The 20,698-nt window shown below is 35.2% G+C and overlaps 1 protein-coding gene and 1 pseudogene across 1 annotated transcript in view; one reads left to right on the forward strand and one right to left on the reverse strand.

Moving 5' to 3' along the window:
• The window catches only part of LOC126964887 (uncharacterized), a 389,045-nt gene that overhangs the window by 159,826 nt on the left and 208,521 nt on the right, over nucleotides 1–20,698 (forward strand). The gene's annotated exons all lie outside the window — the stretch shown is intronic.
• Nucleotides 8,038–11,656, reverse strand: LOC126964886 (uncharacterized; annotated as a pseudogene).

The raw sequence follows: 20,698 nt of genomic DNA on the forward strand, positions 1-20,698 counted from the left end.
ATGCTATTATAATTACAGCGATAATTATATTAAATAGTATTGAAATATTAACAGTAGTTAAATGAATGTTATGTTTTTGTTATGTTTTTAAAGTGATAACCCTCACTTCTAGGATACACAAATAAAATTTGAAAAACAAAATTTTATGAACGACCTTCGGTGCTACGTGCCGGTGTTCTAACCAACTGAGCTAACCGTTCTAGTGACATATCGTTATAAAATTTGTATGCTTTGTTCAACTCTCAGGTTGTGGCTTCATCTACAGGATCTACTTTACAGTTGATAACCCGGTCAACCCCAATATTTACATATTAGGGAATTGACTTGAGATGTCGCTCTTGAAAGTCTAAACAATTGTTATGTTTGTTTGTGGGTTCGAGTCCGGCATTTATTTGTGTAAATGAATTTAATTTTTAATTGGATATCTTATGACAGTTCATGACGTTGGTAGCGCTTGTTAACACATCAAGCTGACATTATTTAAGTAGAAGCTTATTGGTTACTTAGTCCAAAAAACATTGTTGATTTTCGTTTTAACAATACAGTTTAAAAGTATTAAAGTGATGCCCGCCAAACTTATATTGAAGTTATATTGTTTGAAACTTATTTCACAGGTAAGTCACAAACTTACTAATTAAATAGTTATGTGAATTTTTAACGAATATTTATTTATGAGTAGAAGCCTTACTCAGGTTGATATTTCTGAATAATTATATACCTACATCTAATATATAAATACCTCGTGTCTTTGTTACAAAACTCCTCCGAAGCGGCTGAAAAGATTGGTATAAAATGTTTTGTGCATATCGAGTAGGTCTGAGAATCGGCCAACATTTCATACCCCTAAATCATAAGGGTGAGCCACTCCTAAATATAGTTTTTTTTTTAGTTTTTTTTTTTTATTTTATCCTTAGAAAATTATATCTTGTCGAAAAATATAAGCAATTTGTTTTATTATGTGGAACAGTCTCGCAGGTACCTATAACTTCATATTGCACTATCCATTTATTTGTGCTTAACATAAAAGATAATGTAATATGTAAATGTATTCTAAGAAATATTATGAGAAAGGATATTTTAACCAAATTTTAAAATTCACAAACAATCTAACATTTTTATAAGTAACTGTAAAACTAAAGAGGAAAATGGAATGAGCTTTCTTCTTTCATTTTCCATAGTATATTTTTTGAAATTTAATATTGATAACATTAAATTCTTTTTTTCATGTTGACCATTCTCGCAAATATATATAAGAACAAAAAAATGATGTTCTATGCACTTATAAGGACATTTCATTCGCAGTCTGACAGCGGAACAGGAAAAGTGTGCTTAAACACAATGTAAGCACACTTTTATCCTTAGCAGTTTGTCAACTGTCACTGTCCGAACCGTCATGTCATTCTAAATCCAACATAACGTAACATGAGCTAAATAAATGCTTGACAAGCTATGTCTTACACTCGCGATCTGTATGACACTTTGTGTTAGTGTGAGTGAATTGCTCAAAATAGAGGCTAGTCAATTTTTGTCGATGTTTTCACACTAAGTATTTTACATTGCCGTTTATTGACCAATATTTTTTTAGCAACTGGAGTAAACGCGGCAATGTATAGCTGATATAGCAGTCGAAGCTTGTTATGATGTAATTTGTGGTATGATCCATATTTCTGCTTTGTTTTTATATGATGTGATTGGTCTATATGCTAGAAACTCATTGGAACATACGAAAGTAGTGTAGTGTTTTTAATTACTGCCGCCCAAACTCTCTTGCAACACCAGAAGAAAAGCAAGAATGTTGCCAGCCTGTTTAAATATACGCCCTTTTTTGACCAATGTAAAAAGAAGTTTCAATGAAGTGTTAAAAGGCATAAATGGAAAAATTATTTTCTCAAAATTGATTCCCTAGAATTCTTTTTGATGTATTTTCTGATATACTAGATACTACTACCACTTAGAAAACAAAAGGCGCTCTGAGAGAGAAGAAGCAGCTCAAGAAACTCTCTCAGTTTTTCTTTGACTGTCATTGCTATTGCTATAAAATAATCATAATCTAGTCCCAGGCTGTCTGATCACTTAGATATTCAGCTGTGGAGTAGGAATTACGACAGTGTCATTTTTTAATAAAACATTTAAATTTATTTATAGATAATGCCTGAACAGTGGCTGGGACTTTATTATAAAAGTACCATTTACCCGTAAAGCTATTATTTATTTACTTTTTTATTTTTATTGACACACTTTTTACACAAATTATCTTACCCCAAATAGCCTGTGTTGCAACCCATAGCAAGACCACGATATATTAATTAATACAATATACTTACTTAAACATACATAAATACATATAAACATACATGAATACATATAAACATCCATGACTCGGAAACAAACATCCACATTCATCATATAAATGCTTGCACCTGCCGGGATTCGAAACCGGGACCTCTAGCTTTGTAGGTAGGATCGCTAACCACTCGGCTATACAGGTTGTCAAACTTATTAATCTTATTTTAACACAGATTTTTCTTTAAGAGTTTCTCTTTATAATGTAACATGATTACTACAATTTATTATAGCTTTACAAATATATACAATAATTTGAACTGTCTGAGTAGTTGTGAATGTTATATTTCGCAAAGCTCTTTTCGTATTGATTTTCACTCTATTGAACATTATGCGCCGTAAAAGCTTTATTATTCGCCTTATCGCGGTTCGTTGGTTTTCATTACAAATTATGCGTTTTCAAATGGTTTTCTCGTGTAAGTCATCGTTGATCGGTTTAAGTATCTTTTTATATATAGTTGGATTTGCTTTCGGCAAGTGGCGTAACGGTTTTTAGGGTTCCTTACCTCAATTATACAATACCATCTATAGCCACTAGATCACAAAACTTATTCGACCTCTCTAAAACTAGGACCAATATTGGTAAACATGCGCCACTTCACAGAATATGTACACTACAAAATCTCACGTTGAAAAACATTGATATGTTATCATGCTCCCTTTTAACCTATAAAACTAATATTAAAAAAATATCCAGTTCTTATCAAACTTAAATCTTATTATTTCTGTTTTCTAGATTCTTCTTCACGCTTCCACGTAAGCAGTTGTCGCTTTTATCTTTAACATCTATGTTCTCAGTGTGACGTTCCAAGGGAATAATTGTAATTATTTTAATTTGTTATAATTTGTATACTTTGGAATGGGTGGTAGCTTTTTTGACTTTCAATAAGTGATTTCACATCCTATTTTGAATAAAAATATTTGAATTTGAATATGTATATTTTAATCTTTTGTTTCTGTTTTTTTCTCAAATAAAGTAAATATATAAATTAAGTATCACTTAGGTGTCTGCCCGTTCGTCCATCTGTTTGTCTGTCTTGAGAAACTTTATCTCGGGAAACCGTGGACGAATCGAGTTGAAATTAAAACGATAAACTCAAGTCTCATGAAGCTGTGAAAAGTTAAACTTCTATGTTAACGTTAAAAAGATACGGCTGTTTATGCCGCAATAACGTATATACGAAACTAACTACGAAAGTATAACGTAAACCGACATTCCCAGGAAAGAAGGTCCAAATTTTGTGTTTAGTTAACCGTGTCATGTGAAAGGTCTTCACAAGCTTAAACCGATTTGTAATTATTTATATGATGAAGATTTTTTCGATTTATAACGAAGAATGAAATTAAAACCTTTTCCCTTTTTTACACGCTTTTTATTAGCTTCACCTGTATGTTTGTTTGTAACCGACTCATTTGGGCGCGATTTTAACCCACTTAAAACGGCCAGATTTCGTCCAATTTTCGTAGATTTATCGAGGACCGATAACAATATATTAAATTGATATAAGTATTAAATTTTTTTTATTTGCAAAATAGAATTTTTTCAATCAAAACGTGTTTTTTAGTTTTTTCAAACTATTTTTATCATTATAAGTAGGTAGTGTAACGCGTGTGCCCATCCTCACACGCGGGATCGTTGTAGAATTAAACAATAATTCTTCTATTAATTAATTCCTTTATTCTTTCTTATATTACTTTATTCTTATTTAACATTATTTTAGGCCGTAGGCCGACCTTTCTTTACTTCTCATCATCTTTTTTCTATTCTGTCTATCTCGATTGTTTTCTTATTCGTGTCAATTTTCAAATTTGAATAAAATCAAATTCTTTATCTTTTGCCAACCTTATATCAATGAGTTCTTATATGCGGATAAGATATCATTAAAGATATCCTTGTTACAAGGTTTGATACATATTATAACCTACCTAAGGTTATAATATGTACCAAACCCTCGGTGGCCGACTCCGACTGGCACCTGTTCGGTTTTTAATAAATTATGTTTTTATTAGTCAACGCTTCGTTAAGTGTACTAATTACTGGTTTAGATGCTTTTGTACTGCGATTTACCTTTCAAATGTAGTTAAAAAACCATGTACTTGTCTTACGTGATGATTTAAGATAAGTTGAGTATAAGAAAATCTTCTTTACGGGTAATCTGACATCAAGTGCTGCCGCACATATTCTCCTGTAAGGTGTTACAGGAGGAAAAGAATCACAGGAGCGTTGCTGGCCTTTTAGAAAATATTTTTAATGTATCCATATCGTATCATTTCATAGTCTCCAAAGTTCCTTGAAAAAGTCACTGTAAAGGAATTCGAATTCCACCTTCGCACGACACGCCACAAGTTAGGATATCATCCTCACCATCTGGATGTGTGGCGGTCCTCCACAGTGCGGTTTTCAAGGAGCTTTCTTCCACGTACTACAAAGCTGTGGAATGAGCTTCCTTGTGCGGTGTTTCAGGGACGATACGACATGGGTACCTTCAAAAAAAGCGCGTACACCTTCCTTAAAGGCCGGCAACGCTCCTGTGATTCCTCTGATGTAGCAAGAGATTGTGGGCGGCGGTGATCACTTAACAAAAAAAAAAAAACGAAATTTGATGACAAACCCAAAAATTCTGAGCGGCACTACAGTTGCGCTCGTCATCTTGAGACATAAGATGTTAAGTCTCATTTGCCCAGTAATTTCACTAGCTACGGCGCCCTTCAGATCGAAACACAGTAATGTTTACACATTACTGCTTCACGTCAGAAATAGGCGCCGTTGTGGTACTCATAATCTAGCCTGCTTCCTGTGCAAAGGAGCCTCCCACTCGTAAATGACTTTAGACTTCGCCTATGTATCAAAATGTGTCTTAGTTGACTCATCAAGGTCATTTTTTGCGATGCATTTTTTGATGTGCCAATAATATGAAACCTTCACACGACACTCTCACACTGAAGTAGGAAGTGAAACCTCTCTTCCGTGATTTAGTACTTAGGAAATTAAAATAGTAACAACTTTGGGTTCCTGTATATGTATGTAGCAGCTGAAAAATATTTTGGGAATGTGGCGCACCCCAGTGTCAGGTCGAACCATTTGACCGCGTGTAACGCGAAGATGATTGGAGCGTATAACTTGCTAAGATTACGAAGAATATTTGAAATAAAGTAATTTTTTTATATCAATACACGATTTGAGTAAACTTTTTAAATTATTAATTCCAAATGTTTAGTTTTAATCTTTTTGTTAACTTATACAAATATGTATACATACTTTTTGCCCTAAAAATTGTTACAAGTAAAAAAACACCTCATTTTTTAATACAGGAACGCATTTATTTTCATTGAAAGTTCAATCATTTTCCACTATATCATATATCTTCGAGGCTAATATTAAATCACAGTTATGGACTGGGGTCTTAAAGAAAACAGAATTACCTTCCACTTTAAAAGTTAGATAGCAGACATATATGCCTATATCGGAACAGCGGTGGATCCTTGTCGAAGACCATAAAAGAGCGGACCGCCGCGTTCTATTAGCATTATAAAGGATGTTAATGCTAGATTCGCTGGAATGCTATAAATTCACAGAAAAAATACCGTGAAAAAAGATGATAAACGCTTGGACTCTTTCGCGTATCATCAGAGAAGACTCAAAGCTTGGTACTTATTCATTCGTTTTCACAAATGTCTTAGTGACTCACAAAAGCTTTCTTTTTGTGAAAATTATGAAGTCTGTATTGTGTAGCAAGAGACTGTCTTATATCGTGAGTCAAACCTCTTAGCAATACGCTTTTTAAAATGGTTCTCTGGCCTCAACAAGACTCTGCACCCAAGATTGGCTGGAAGTTAATGATGGAGACTTTTTTAAGAAACTGGCCCTCGTGTAGCCCAGTTCTGAACCCCTGGGACTTTGAATTAAGTTAGTTTTACTCGTAAGACATGGCCTGCATCTAACGGCCGTTCCCAATATTCAGTCTATCGCTTACTTGAGTTAAAAATCGTAACTATCGTTGACTCTTCTGTCCCAATAAACTTATTGACGTTAACTTACCTTATCCGTACACGCTGTCTGTCAATGGGACGACGTATTGCTTACCAGCGATAGAAGTTTGTATTAAAATTGCAATTCACGCTTCCCAATATAAGGCGCTAAGAATGACTTATCGGGTATTTAGGGACAGCTTCAGTTTATTGACACCTAATAATTGACAGTAGAAGGTAGAAATGTATCTCTATCTATATATTGGGAACGGCCGAGGCTTTACTAAGACTCTATTTACGTAAAACTTAGTCATTTAACAGCTGAAATTATAAATTAAAATTCAAATATTTTTATTCAAAATAGGATGTGACATCACTTATTGAAAGTCATAAACTACCACCCATTCCAAAATGAATGCCTCAGACCTAAGAGGAATGGGCGCAACAAACTCAGCGGACTTTTTTTTTTCATCGAATAAATATGTTTACAAAGTAATATTTTACAATTAAACTTATTATTTAATAGCCTGAGGGCGGTCACTCCATTCCCAATCTGTGGTATCATTAAGAAAGTCATTTATGTTATAGTAACCTTTACCACACAAACGTTTTTTAACAATTCTTTTAAATAACTTTATACTTTTGTTTTGAACATTTTCTGGGATCTTGTTGTAAAAGCATATACATCGCCCCACAAAAGACTTACTAACTCGACTTAGCCGAGTAGTAGGCATCATAAGTTTATGTATGTTCCTGGTGTTAACATTATGGTTATGACAGTTTCTGGCAAATTCACTGATGTGCCTATGAACATACATTACATTATCAAGAATATATTGAGAAGCAACAGTCAAAATGTTAATTTCTTTGAATTTTGCTCTCAATGTTTCTTTAGGACCTAGGTTATAAATAGCGCGAATAGCCCTCTTCTGTAGCACAAATATTGTATTAATATCGGCAGCGTTGCCCCATAGCAATATACCATAGGACATAATACTATGGAAATTATAGATACTAAGCTTACGCTAAGACAGCCCAATGCAAAAGTCAAGTTCTCGTTTTATCACACTCAGCTTAATTTTACGTGAGTAAAGCAGAGTCTAAGTACTCTCTATAGATCTCTGTCTTAGAGACACGCCGACATAAGGATACAGTAATATTTAGACTGAATTTTCCATAAAACATTGCTTAAATCCATCATTCATGGCCAGGCAGTGGCTAGAACTTAAATAAATATTTCGCCTTAAAGAAATACATTTTAATTTTTAACAGAATTTACGGCCATACTTAGGTAGTTAAATTTTCGTCAAAACTTTAGTCCATAAATGAAGGAGTTTTAAGTTCAAAAAAAAATATACACATTAATTGAAAACTTCTTTAGAAAGAAGGTTGATAGTAGGAATTCGATAAAATTGTTCTGTGTGCTTTATAAGCCAATTCGTAGCTGCAGTTCCAAATAGAATGCTTCCTTCCTTTAGAAGTTTCTTTTAAAGAATAAAGGAATGAAATAATTTACTCGAGAGCGCTGAGATAAGTAACAACAACAAACTTTAAAAGTTAAGTTAAAAGATATTCATTATATCCTGACGTTAAGTTTTAAGCAAAATTTCAGGCTTTTTGTCCACATATATTTTGGTTTTGTTACTTGCTTGTGGTGACGTCTTGGGGAGAGTCGTTCCTTTCCGCTCGATGTAACTAGTCGATTCTGTCATAATGAATTCTGCGTTAATTTATTTGTTTTGTTTCTCTTAAAAATTGTTTCATTTGTTGTCACAATATTCTCATCACACCTTTATTTATGTACAATGAGTGTATTCTTGTACTCCTACCTTCCTCATCCTTTTCAGTTTCATTACAAACAAGCTGTGCTCGCGACTTTGTTCACGTAAATTAACTAGGTAAAATAGAGTCAGTTTCTTGCCACTTCTTCTAATCAAAGCTCAATTTTTCTGAAGTGGTGATAAATGATAAACGTAATCTTGACATTCATAAGTGATAACTTTTTGACCTAAATACATGATTTCTGGCAAGTTCATTTAACTCCTGGAAAATTCAACGAGCTCTTAGGTTGAAAAATTTTTATACGTTTTAACTAATTTACTTTTTATGGGTATATATGTCTTGTAAGCATTTCAGATGGTATAAAAATAAAATAGGAAAGGCGCAATAAGATTGAAAACTCCGTTAATCTTTTATTAAATATCTCATGGAACTCACCTCACCCCATGGAACAGAACATCCAATACTTTTGTTGAGAAGTGACAAATGTTTATAGTCAAAAACGAAATGTATATCATCTGTCTCCGATATGTTTGAATAACAAATAAATAAATAATAAAAAAGCGGCCAAGTACGAGTCCGACTTGCCCATGAAGGGTTCCGTAGCAGCAAGTAACATAATATAAGTGTAATATAGAATGGAAAACGATATTAAATTATTTACATAGAAAAGGCAAAAATTCTTAACTCAAAATCATACAGTGCAAATGAGCTCTCATCATTTATACGTATTAAAAAAAACTAATTACTAGATCTCGTTCAAACCATTTTCGGTGGAGGTTTGCATGGACATCATACATTTTTTTTAGTTTTATCATTCTCTTATTTTATGGTGGCCATATACGCTACGAGAAATCGTTACGATTAGACTGTGCAGTTCGAACGGTACCGATAAATCACTACGTGTATGTTATAAAACTGTGCAGTTTTGTCCGATTTTTTAGCACTGTGCAGTTGAACGGAACAATACAAAAATTTCAATTGATTTATCGGAATCGGACGAACTGTGCCGACTGATCGAAACGTGTATGCGCTCGTTCCGTTTTCGTGTTCAGTTTTGTCGTCGATCGACATTCGGGTGACGCGTGCGCACGTCTGCGCACGCGTCATGACGTCTCAAACTAATCGCGAATGGCTTGAAGAATTTCTTGTCTTTGGAATATTAAAGGCACAGAGTATCAGAATCGTGACTTAAAACGTTCAGCATATACTAAGCTGGTTGAAAAATTGAAAACAGTAGACCCTAGGGCTGACAAAGATGCTGTTGTAAAAAAAATAAACAACATTCGCTCTACTTACAAAAAAGAGCGTAAGAAGATCGCTGATTCAAAAAAATCAGGAGCAGGAACCCAAGAAGTGTATAAACCAAAACTATGGTATTACTCTATGTTGCTGTTTTTGGATGACCAAGAAGAACCAAGGCGACGCTCTAATATGGATGACGAATCAACAGACAACGAGGTAAGTCATTTGCGTGTTATTATACTGTGGTGCCAGCAGAGTAGAATAGCACTAATATGGTTATGTGAATATGATAAGTAAATCCGGCCATATTGAGAATGCTTCATAGTTATTTATATTATTACATGAATAAATAATAAAATAAAAGTAAATAACTTTTTTATCAAATCGTTTATTCTCAAAGAGTTAACGTATAAAATTATTTTGCCACGGAACGCTGCCTTCACTTGCAAAATATTCCATGTACTTTTCTCTGACTTTTTTTGCGGCAATCGAAGTATTACCAAGATTTCTTCGTTGCAAATTAACTGTCGCTGAATTCATTGTATCATATCCTTGGGTTATTGACCCGTCATAAACATTTTCTACGTCGAAGCATTCTTGTTGACAGTAAGAACTTTCTGAAGTCTTCATTCAATAATTATGTAAAGCACAACTGGCCATTACGACAGACTCTATTCTTTTCGGATCAAGACTAATTTTTGTGTGAAAATTCTAAATCGAGATGCCAAGATCCCAAACGCATTTTCGACCATGCGCCTTGCTCGTGATACGCGGTAATTTAGAATTCTGGTTTTATTTGTGGTCAAGTCTGCTTGTCGAAATGGCTTAATTAAATCTGTTATAAGTGGAAACGCATCGTCAGCCACAAACACACAAGGCAACTTTTTAGTGCTATTTGCGACAACTGTGTCGGTTGGAATACACAACTGATTATTATCAAATTTTTCAAAAAACTTAGTGTTGTGAGTACGCCACCATCTGAAATTCTTCCATTTGTTCCAAAATCACATAAAAGAAATCGATAATTTCCATCAACGATTGCCAATAACACCATGCTTTGATGGTTTTTATAGATGAAATACTCTGAGCCACATCCATCAGGAAGAAAAATTGCTATATGCTTTCCATCCATCGCGCCTAGACAGTGCGGAAAGTTCCATCTCTTTTCGAACACTTTGGCCACATCCTTCCATTCTTCTTCCGAGCGTGGGAACTGTTAAAATATTAATTGTTTCAGGAAATTGAAAGTGAAGCATCTCCAGCCGCCCAGTCAACTCCACAGTCACCTCCAGCCACGCAGTCAACTCAACAGTCACCTCCAGCCACACAAACAACTTCACAGTCAACTCCCGATACTCGTGGAATTACAAACACATTGTTTAATAGGAGTCGGCCAAAAAGGAATGCAAATGAAAACCTAACTACTCAAGTTTTACAGTCTGTTCAAAACCATTTTAAAAGGCCTGCAATTACTAATGATCGATTTGATATTTATGGAGCAAACGTCGCAGCTAAGCTGAGAGACCTCACAAAACATCAACGTATTTTGGCCGAAAAAATAATTAACGAAACATTATTTCTGGCAGAGATGGAAAATTTTACTATTTCGCACAAAGTGATGGATTCAACCAGTGTGCGTTTTAATAATTATGGTTACAACGTTCCCAGCCCCGTTGCACATACTCCCAGCCCTGTAGGAAACAATCCTAGCAGTACCTGTGTGTGATTTCCAAACACATCCAGGCTCCCAGACAATTCTCCAAACCCCAATAATGCAAACTTCTCAACAAGATCAGTCCCAACAAGTGCAAAATTCAGCGGCTACTTTTTTGTCTAATTTTACTTAATGTATTATCCACCATCATTATAAGTACAAATTAAAAAACATTACATTCTAAGTAATTAGTAGTTTTTTATTTCTTACCTTAAAATAGTCTTTGCGGAGAACCTTATATATTGCTTCACAGGTTTCCGGTATTATGCGACCCAAGACCAATTTCTTCCTGTTGATAAAAACCTCAAAGTAGCTACAAGCCTGTCGTGGGGTGGAATAGCATTTCTCATAATAGTGTCTTGCTTCTCGATAATTGATGCTACCAAATCCAGTAGATGTAAGTACGTATCGTGATCCATTCTTAGAAAATTATGCCAGTCTTTTGGAAAAAGCTTTAATTCCGCCAACAAATTGAAATGAGAATGAACTCTTCTTTTCATTAGCCATTCTTTACACCAGATGCTACGATTTTTCCGCTTCACTTTTTTTTCCTTCAGGGCGAATATTAATCCAATTATTTGCTAAACCGTCGTCCGTCGAAGCCATCACTGACACGTGTGCGTCGGCGCCGCTTATTGTACCGTCTGATCGCAACGATTTCTCGTAGCGTGTATAGCTTGTATTCCAGCTACGATAAACTGCACCGTTCGAACTGTACAGTCTGGTCGTAACGATTTCTCGTAGCGTATATGGCCACCATTAGAAGTTACAGGGGAGGGGACACACATTTTACAACTTTGGATGTGTCTCTTGTGCAAACTATTTAGTTCAGAAAAAAATTATATTAGAACCTCAATATTATTTTTGAAGACCTATCCATAGATACCCCACACGTATGGGTTTGATTAAAAAAAATTTTTGAGTTTCAGTTCTAAGTATTTTTTGTTTTCATTTTTACACGTACAGTTTAGGCATTACAGCGCCAATCAAAGGTTGATAACCCTAAGCGGCATTCCATATTGTAATGTACAGGATGTATTACTTGATAATATCGCTCGTCTCGTCACTTTTTCAAAAAAAAAAAGAAACAAAATTATTGAAATGGTACATAGTCTTGGGAGGGTATTTCTAAATAGCTAAGTATACAAATAGTTAACGCGCCTTCTGATTTTCTCTGTTATGTATATAATCTGTACGGCGCCTATGTCTGCCGTGAAGCAGTGATGTATAAGCATTACTGTGTTTCGGTCTGAAGCGCGCCATATGTCTCAAGGTGACGAGCGCAGTTGTAGTGCCACTCAGAATTTTTGGGTTTTTCAAGAATTCTGAGTGGGGCAATGCATTGTAATGGGCAGGACGTATTAATTACCATCAGCTAAAGTCCTGCTCGTCTCGCCCCTTATTATTATAAAAAAAAAATGATTCGCCGAGTCCCGCACGCAGCTCACTTTGTGATCTCTCCCAGTTGCGACTACCGTGATCAAAATGTATTGCGTATCAAAAGCCAAAACTGTGATCAAAATTATAAAACTTCTAAATGTTTCTAAAATTACAAGCTATCATTATAAAACGAGAATGAGATTGTACAAAATGCATTGCTTTGTTTAAATACTGTTTTGTACTTAATACGGGAGGCACTTGCCTTATGCGTGTTATAACACAGCCATGGATGTATAGATTGATTGTCGTTCTGTAATAACTCGCGTAACTTTTTTTTATAGAAAATAAGGGAGGAGACGAGCAGGACGTTCAGCTAATGGTAATTGATACGCCCTGCCCATCACAATGCAGTGCTCGTAGTAAGTATACTTTCTTCTTTTTTCTTGAAAATCCCAAAAATTCAGAGCGGCACTACAATTGCGCTCGTCACCTTGAGACGTAAGATGTTAAGTCTCATTTGCCCAGTAATTTATACATTAATGCTTCACTGCCGAAATTGGGGCCGTTGTGGTACCCATAATCTAGCCGGCATCCTGTGCAAAAGGAGTCTCCCAAATACATAACAATAATTACGAAAGACAAAATTATTGGTTAAAGGAATATCACATCACAGGAAAGACCACCGTACCTTAGAACAAGCGGGCTTGAACAGGTTTTTAAATAAACATTCAGAACCTGTTATGGAATAATTATTTATCTGTTACAGAACTTGAATATTACGTTGTCATTATTGAACGATTTTCATACAAGAAATTTTAAATAATTGGATCGCCCTGATTGGTTAAAAAATGTCACTTAACTGTTCTTGCCATAAACACTGAACCAAGCGTATGGAGACTTTTAAAAATTGTATTTGACTCCAATGACAGCGATTCGGTTCTCTTTATCACCCCACTCCATTTTAATATTGCAAAAATATTGTACAATGTATTGGCGCCAAAATGAGAAAACTCAATGAACTATCATACAAAAATGACAGATTCCAAATTCAAATGTAATATGTTGTTTATTTTTAATTGTAACAGTATTTATGGCCAGACTGAGTATGCATATAATATGCTCCCTGTGCATTGCAAACGTATACAAATGGAGATTATAATATATAAATAGAAAAGAGCTACCAACCGTGCAGTAAAATAGAGTATTGTGCTCTTTTTTAAGTAGCTGCCATTTATAATCAACAAAACTAGAATACTCTGTTTACTAAAACTATTTTTTTTTGCTACTTACCAGCCTTTCTATTATCTCAAGTCTAAATACAGGTTGGCAATGGACACTAGAATCAATTTAAATTCGGGCGTTTCTGGTCACAAAATGTTATGTCAATGTGACAAATGATGGAGGAAAAAAAGCATTTTTTTTTTTTTAAATAATAGGAACTTAATCTTTTTTATTAATCTGTGCTCTTTTTTTAGTCTTTTTGACTTCAAATATCCCTTAGACCTTCCAGGAAAATTTAACAGCCCTATGTAGTAGGAGCCATCGATGTGTGTCTTAAAAAGAAAATTACATGCATCATTGTGATATTATATTTAAATTAAATTTTGTTTTTACATTTCTTAGGTCCCGCTTCATTATGACTTAGCAAATTCTCGATATTATATCACTGATTGCGAAGGACAATAAATCAAATAGCAGCAAAAATATTCTAGTTTTGAGACATAAATTTACCGTCTGATTCGAGGGTTAAAACATTATTTACTTTGTTCCGACACATTGCATTGTAGTCTATGGTTTTGACAAGTGGGTCACACACAATAAGCAAGTTCCACAGAAACCATTAATCAACCGGCCAGAGGTTACAGTAAAAACATGTACGCAAACTGTTTCCTCTATAAATAATTACTCTGCAATTTCTTATGTCTTCATGAAGAACATAAATTTCATTGATATGCTGTAAAAAATAACGGCATAGAAATAAAAAAAATAACTTCAAGTTTATAATTATGGTTTTTAAGGATGACGAATAATAATTGAAAAAGAATGAAGTTTTTATACACATGATAGCAATAACGTTCTAGATTTATTTAATTTATTTTATCTTTGTACTTATTGAGGTAATGGGACACACACCAAAGAGAATTTAAACACTGCGTTCAATACACACTGTCAAATTACTACTGTTGTGATTAAGAGATATAGTCCACATATGAGATACTACGCGTTTCTCGAATGACGAATACGTCGTTGCAATCGAAATCTTTATTGACAAAGAAAATCTTTATCAATAGATAAAAAAAAAACAATATCTATTCCTGCCGGATTTAAATTTGGCGCCAATTCTTTTTCTGTGCAAGTGGCAACTCTGAAACTTGACACCTGTCTTCTATGATTGTTCCGATTAATAAATATGGAGCCTTACACAAAAGAACAACGCGTTGTCATTGTGAAAACCCATTACAAAAATGGGGAAAGCTGCGCTGAAACCGCTCGCAAACTTCGCGTAATTTTCGGTCTTGAAAGTACAGCTGTCAAGTTTCAGAGCTGCTACTTGCACAGAAAAAAAATGGCGCCAAATTTAAATCGAGCACTCTTATTGGGACACCTTTATTAAAATATAACAGCTAGTTGAGTGAATGCCAGGTCTAATTGAATTGAAGATTTTGGTGGCAGCCTCTTTCATCATTAATTCAGAGTTGTAACAATACAGCCCAGTACCATTAATATTGGGAGTAGCTGTGTACTACATAGTATATTCTTGAACGTGATTTATGATTTGGCATTACGTAAATATAACTCTCTTCATTATGTTGCGTCCTAGGTAGGTACCACATCTGTTGAGGACTGTTTCTGTGTAGGAGTAGAATAAATGTATACCTAGTCTTGCCGTAAATACTGAAACAAAGAAAAAAAAAACTATTGCAAATAACATTTATTCCTTTTTTTACAGTGTGTTAGTTTAATACATAAATAGAAAACAATATAAAATATAAAATACAGTCCTTTAAACGTTGAGGCCAGTTATAAATAGAAGCACGCACTCTTTCCATGGGAAAATTCTTCGAAAAATCGTACGGATTGTTTTAGGGACTCCAAATTATCATGGCGTTTAGAGCAAGCCGTACTCACTAAAACTGATCAAAATCATAATCCAGTGGATTAAGATCGGTAGTAGACGACGGCCAGTTTTCAGCTCTGGTGAAGTCCGAAACGTTCGTTTCCGACTAAGACTGCGTAGACCGAGCTTTATGACCCGGTGCCGAGTCTTGCTGGAAGGATCATTCCTGAAATATCAGTATTTATGGCAAGACTAGGTAGATTATGTTTCGTTCCACTTATTCTCATTAAAGCTCAACTTTTCCGAAGTAGTTTTGAATCTGTCAAATACATACTCAAATTTTGACCTAATTGAATAAATAAATTTTCTTTTCTAGTTGAGTAATTCGGTCTCCGTTGACAATATAGCTGTCTAAATTACAAATTGTAGTAAAGTAACAGTTGATTAGTATCCAATAATGCGTACAAAGCAGACCACTGAATCCCCAAAGCCTCGATTTCGGTAAATACGAGCATTGGACTACAAACTGTTACTGTGAGTATTGGAGTCACGATTTGAAATTTACGGTTGAAGTAACTGATAAAGGGATCTATTGTTTGGTATTGCTAAGTAAACGATGAAAAACATTTTTTTTGTTGCCAAATCATGCAGTCACGTTCAGGATAACGGTAATGAGATTATATTAGTTAGAATGGATATGAGAAGATTAGCTGCTAATCTGTATATCTATATATATAAAAATGAATTGCTGTTCGTTAGTCTCACTAAAACTCGAGAACGGCTGGACCGATTTGGCTAATTTTAGTCTTGAATTATTTGTGGATGTCCAGAGAAGGTTTAAAAGGTGAATAAATATGAAAATGCTCGGAATTAAATAAAAACAATGATTTTGATTTTCCTTTGATGTGCCCCCGTCGTTCAGAAATCAAATTGAAAGAATAGTTAAAAATGAATAAGTAATTAGAATTTTTATTTCTTACTTTCTCTCTAAATTCGCAGCATTTAAATATTTATTCACCTTTAAACCTTCCCTGGACTTCCACAAATAATTCAAGACCAAAATTAGCCAAATCGGTCCAGCCGTTCTCGAGTTTTAGCGAGACTAACGAACAGCAATTCATTTTTATATATATATAGATATATGTACAAACCATACAAGATTTTATGACGATACGTCACTCGAACTCGGTTAGCTTAGTTGGTTAGAGCACTGGCACGGAACGCCATAGGTCATGGGTTCGAGTCCCAATTCATAAAATTTGTTTTACAAATTTTATGTTTATATTTTGTTTTACAAATTTTATTTGTGTATTAACCTAGAAGTGAGGATTATAAATATAACTTGTAGTAAAGCTTCATTTTTATTAGCTGACAAACAGACAATAATTTCGACAAATTATTTTTTCGTTCCTATTCTTTGCCTTCTCTATTTATTAGGGTCCTGTAGCCAAATGGCAAAAACGGAACCCTTACTATAGATTTGTCATGTCTGTCTTTCTTTGTGTATCTCACAGCCACTTTTTTCCGATACTATATGAACTATACTGTTGAAACTTATTAAGTAGATGTATTCTGTGAACTGCATTAAGATTTTTACACAAAAATAGAAAAGAAAACAATAAATTTTGGGGTTCCTCATACTTAGAACTGGAACTCAAACATTTGTTGTTCGTCAAACCCACGCGTCTATCTATGGATAGGTCTTCAAAAAAGATATTGAGGTTTCTAATAACATTGTTTTCTAAACTAAATATTTTGCGCGACAGACACTTCAAAAGTGGTTAAATGTGTGTCCCCCTGTAAGTTACAGTAAGAGAATGATAAAACTAAAAAAAATATACCTATGATATATTACCTACCATGCAAACTTTCACAGAAAATCATTTTGAACGAGATATGGTGAGTATTTTTTTAAATACACTGTTATTAAAACATCGATCAAAGTTACAACGAACTACAAGAACTTTTATATTATGTTACTTGCTGCTACGGAACCCTTCACGGGCAAGCCAACTCGCACTGGCCGCTTTTATTATTTAGCAGCAAATTGCAAAAAGCGCTTTTATTTTTTATGATAATAAGGTACGAGACGAGCAGGATTTTGAGCAGATACTCATACGCCCTGCCCATTACAATGCAGTACGCTCAGGATTCTTGAAAGTCTCATTTGCCCAGTAATTTCATTAGCTACGGCGCCCTTCAGACCGAAACACAGTAATGTTTACACATTAATAAATATAACACACTACACATAATATGGCTTCTCCAAAAATATTTAAAAACTCAAAGTTACAATAAAGTCTCTTAACACAAATTTGAAACGCTTATCCAACCATCGAAACAAAGTACGATACAGCAAGAATACTACGTCGGATAAAATTTTTAAAACTTCATTGTAGAGAATCCGTTCGGAAATTTTAAATCTGCGAAGTTTCATACTATGCCCGTGGGATATCTGCATATTGCGCATACAAGCTGGGATTTCAAATATAAATGCCAATATAGTCTCGCGAAACGATTTCATATTAATTCTGTTATGAAATATTTAATTTATATTCAAGTGTGTTTATTTATCGGTTCGCTATTGTTATTGGTTACGGACTATTAGGTAATTTTGTTTTAACAATACATTTATTGTCCTAAAGTAAATCGTTTGCTGTTTTATTGGTACAAATATTATAAGTGGAGACGGGTAGAAAGTTCAGCTGGTGGTAATTCATACGCCCTGCAATTACAATGCAGTACGCTCAGGATTTATGAAAAACTTTAAAATTCTGAGCGGCACTACAATTGTTGTCGTCACCTTGACATAAGATATTTAGTCCCATTTTTCCAGTAATTTTTCTAGCTACGGCGCGGTTCAGACCGAAACATAATAATGCTAAAACATTACTGCTTCAAGGAAGAAATAGGCGCCGTTGTGGTACCAATATTCTAGATGGCATACTTTGCAAAGAATCCTCTTACTGATAAATGTCCTTAGTCGCCTCTTACGACACAAATAAAAAAATATACTTGAAACAAACAAACAAACAACTGATAACTATTGAAAATATATATTTTGAAGTGTATTGGAAATGTGCAATGTTCTGTCATTTATTATAGTAATATAAGTTACTAACTTCGAAAAACATTTTCTATTGGAGAAATGATGGAGGTTTTGTAATAACCGTCTTCCAAATTTCAAATAAAAAGAATTTGAAATTAGACCTTATAAAGTTGCAACATTATTTCGATTACCCTAGTTATATAGATAAGCATATAACATACAAAATCAACGCAAACAGTTACTTGAACCCTATTTTTTTTATTAAAATATTTTAATGGCTGTCATAACACAGTTTCCGTCTTTATAATGAAGAGCACATAAGAAATGGTATTTCATACAGATTTCCTGCCTGCATCCTCCTCCTCACGTCGTTTTCCTCATTACTGAGGTTCATGACTCCCCCGCTGCATCAGTTTCTCCCGTTCGATTCCCCTCCATCTGCTGCGATCCTTAGCCTTATGAAGGGCATCATGCAAGTTGATGTTTAGAGCAGATCGTATTTGGTCCGACCATCTCGTGGGACTGCGTCTTCTGGGACGCCTACCATCTACCTTGCCTGTCACCATCAGCTGTTCCAGATTATGACCCTCTTTACGAGCAATGTGTCCAAAGAATTCCAGCATCCTACGAAGGCATATTGTGGAAAGTCTAGTTTTGACTTTAAGTGCTCTTAGAATAGACACGTTGGTGCGAAAGGCGGTCCATGGAATCTGCAGCATTTTTCTCCAGCACCACATTTCAAAGGCGCTTACTCGGTCTCTGTCGGCCTTTTTCAGTGTCCAGGTCTCCGCTGCCTGCATATTATATATTATAATCCTGCCTGCATATTAAGTACTAAATAAATGAGGTAATTTGGGCCATGGTGTACCATCAGCACGAAGGCACCTTCAGAGATGGTATTGATAGCATAAAAACATAATAATATTCAGTTTTACAAGGTTTAATCACATGGTCATCGTTCTCCAAATATTGCCTTAAATATATTGTACTTAGTATGGCAAATTTAATGAAAATGACCACTTATTTTTATTATTTTTTTAGTACGCTGCGTAGTGATAAATACAGTCACAAATTAGCACAACAAAATCAAAATTTAATAATACTCTTATTTAGCACTAAGTGGCTTTCTTTTGATATCCCGTTACAAGTTTCATTAAGTATCTTAGTCCTGCTAAAGATGTAAATTGAATGAGTTTTAATTTCGAATAAAATTCTCCGCACAATTGTAGCTTTCACAAAATACTTAAATTGAATTCCAAGAATTAAATTTACAATTGTTATTTTTTTTTTATGGAATAGGAGGACAAACGAGCGTACGGGTCACCTGGTGTTAAGTGATCACCGCCGCCCACATTATCTTGCAACACCAGAGGAATCACAAGAGCGTTGCCGGCCTTTAAGGAAGGTGTACGCGCTTTTTTTGTACCCATGTCGTATCGTCCCGGAAACACCGCACAAGGAAGCTCATTCCACAGCTTCTTCGTAGTACGAGGAAGAAAGCTCCTTGAAAACCGCGTTGTGGAGGACCGCCTCACATCCAGATGGTGGGGATGATATCCTCTCTTGTGGCGTGTCGTGCGAAGGTGGAATTCGGCGGCAGGAATCAGGTTAAACAGCTCTTCGGAACACTCTGAGTGATAAATGCGGTAGAAGACACACAATGAAGCGACGTCTCTACGCAACGCCGTTCACAGAGCGCTAGGTCCCCGACAATTCGAGCTGCTCTGCGTTGCACGCGGTCAAATGGATCGAGCTGATACTGGGGTGCGCCAGACCAGAGATGAGTTAAGATATATGATAGATTTTTAAATTGATAACTACTTATGGGACACCGATTCGTTACGTAACGCGTTACGGCGCCAGTCTGTCTGGCTTCTCTGGTGTTAGGCGGGCTCCTTCTCTTTCACTCTACTTTACCAATGCGAGGCTCCTTTGTACAGGATGCCGCCTAGATTATGGGTACTGCTAATTCTGCCGTGAAGCAGTAATGTATAATCATTACCGGGTTTCGGTCTGAAGGGCGTCGTAGCTAGTGAAATTACTAGGTAAATGAGACTTAACATCTTATGTCTGTAGGTGACGAGTGCAGTTGTGGTGCCGCTCAGAATTTTTGGGTTTTTCAAGAACCCTGAGCGGCACTACATTGTAATGGGCAGGGCGT

This window comes from Leptidea sinapis, chromosome 6, assembly GCF_905404315.1.
Source record: "Leptidea sinapis chromosome 6, ilLepSina1.1, whole genome shotgun sequence".
Taxonomy (NCBI): domain Eukaryota; kingdom Metazoa; phylum Arthropoda; class Insecta; order Lepidoptera; family Pieridae; genus Leptidea; species Leptidea sinapis.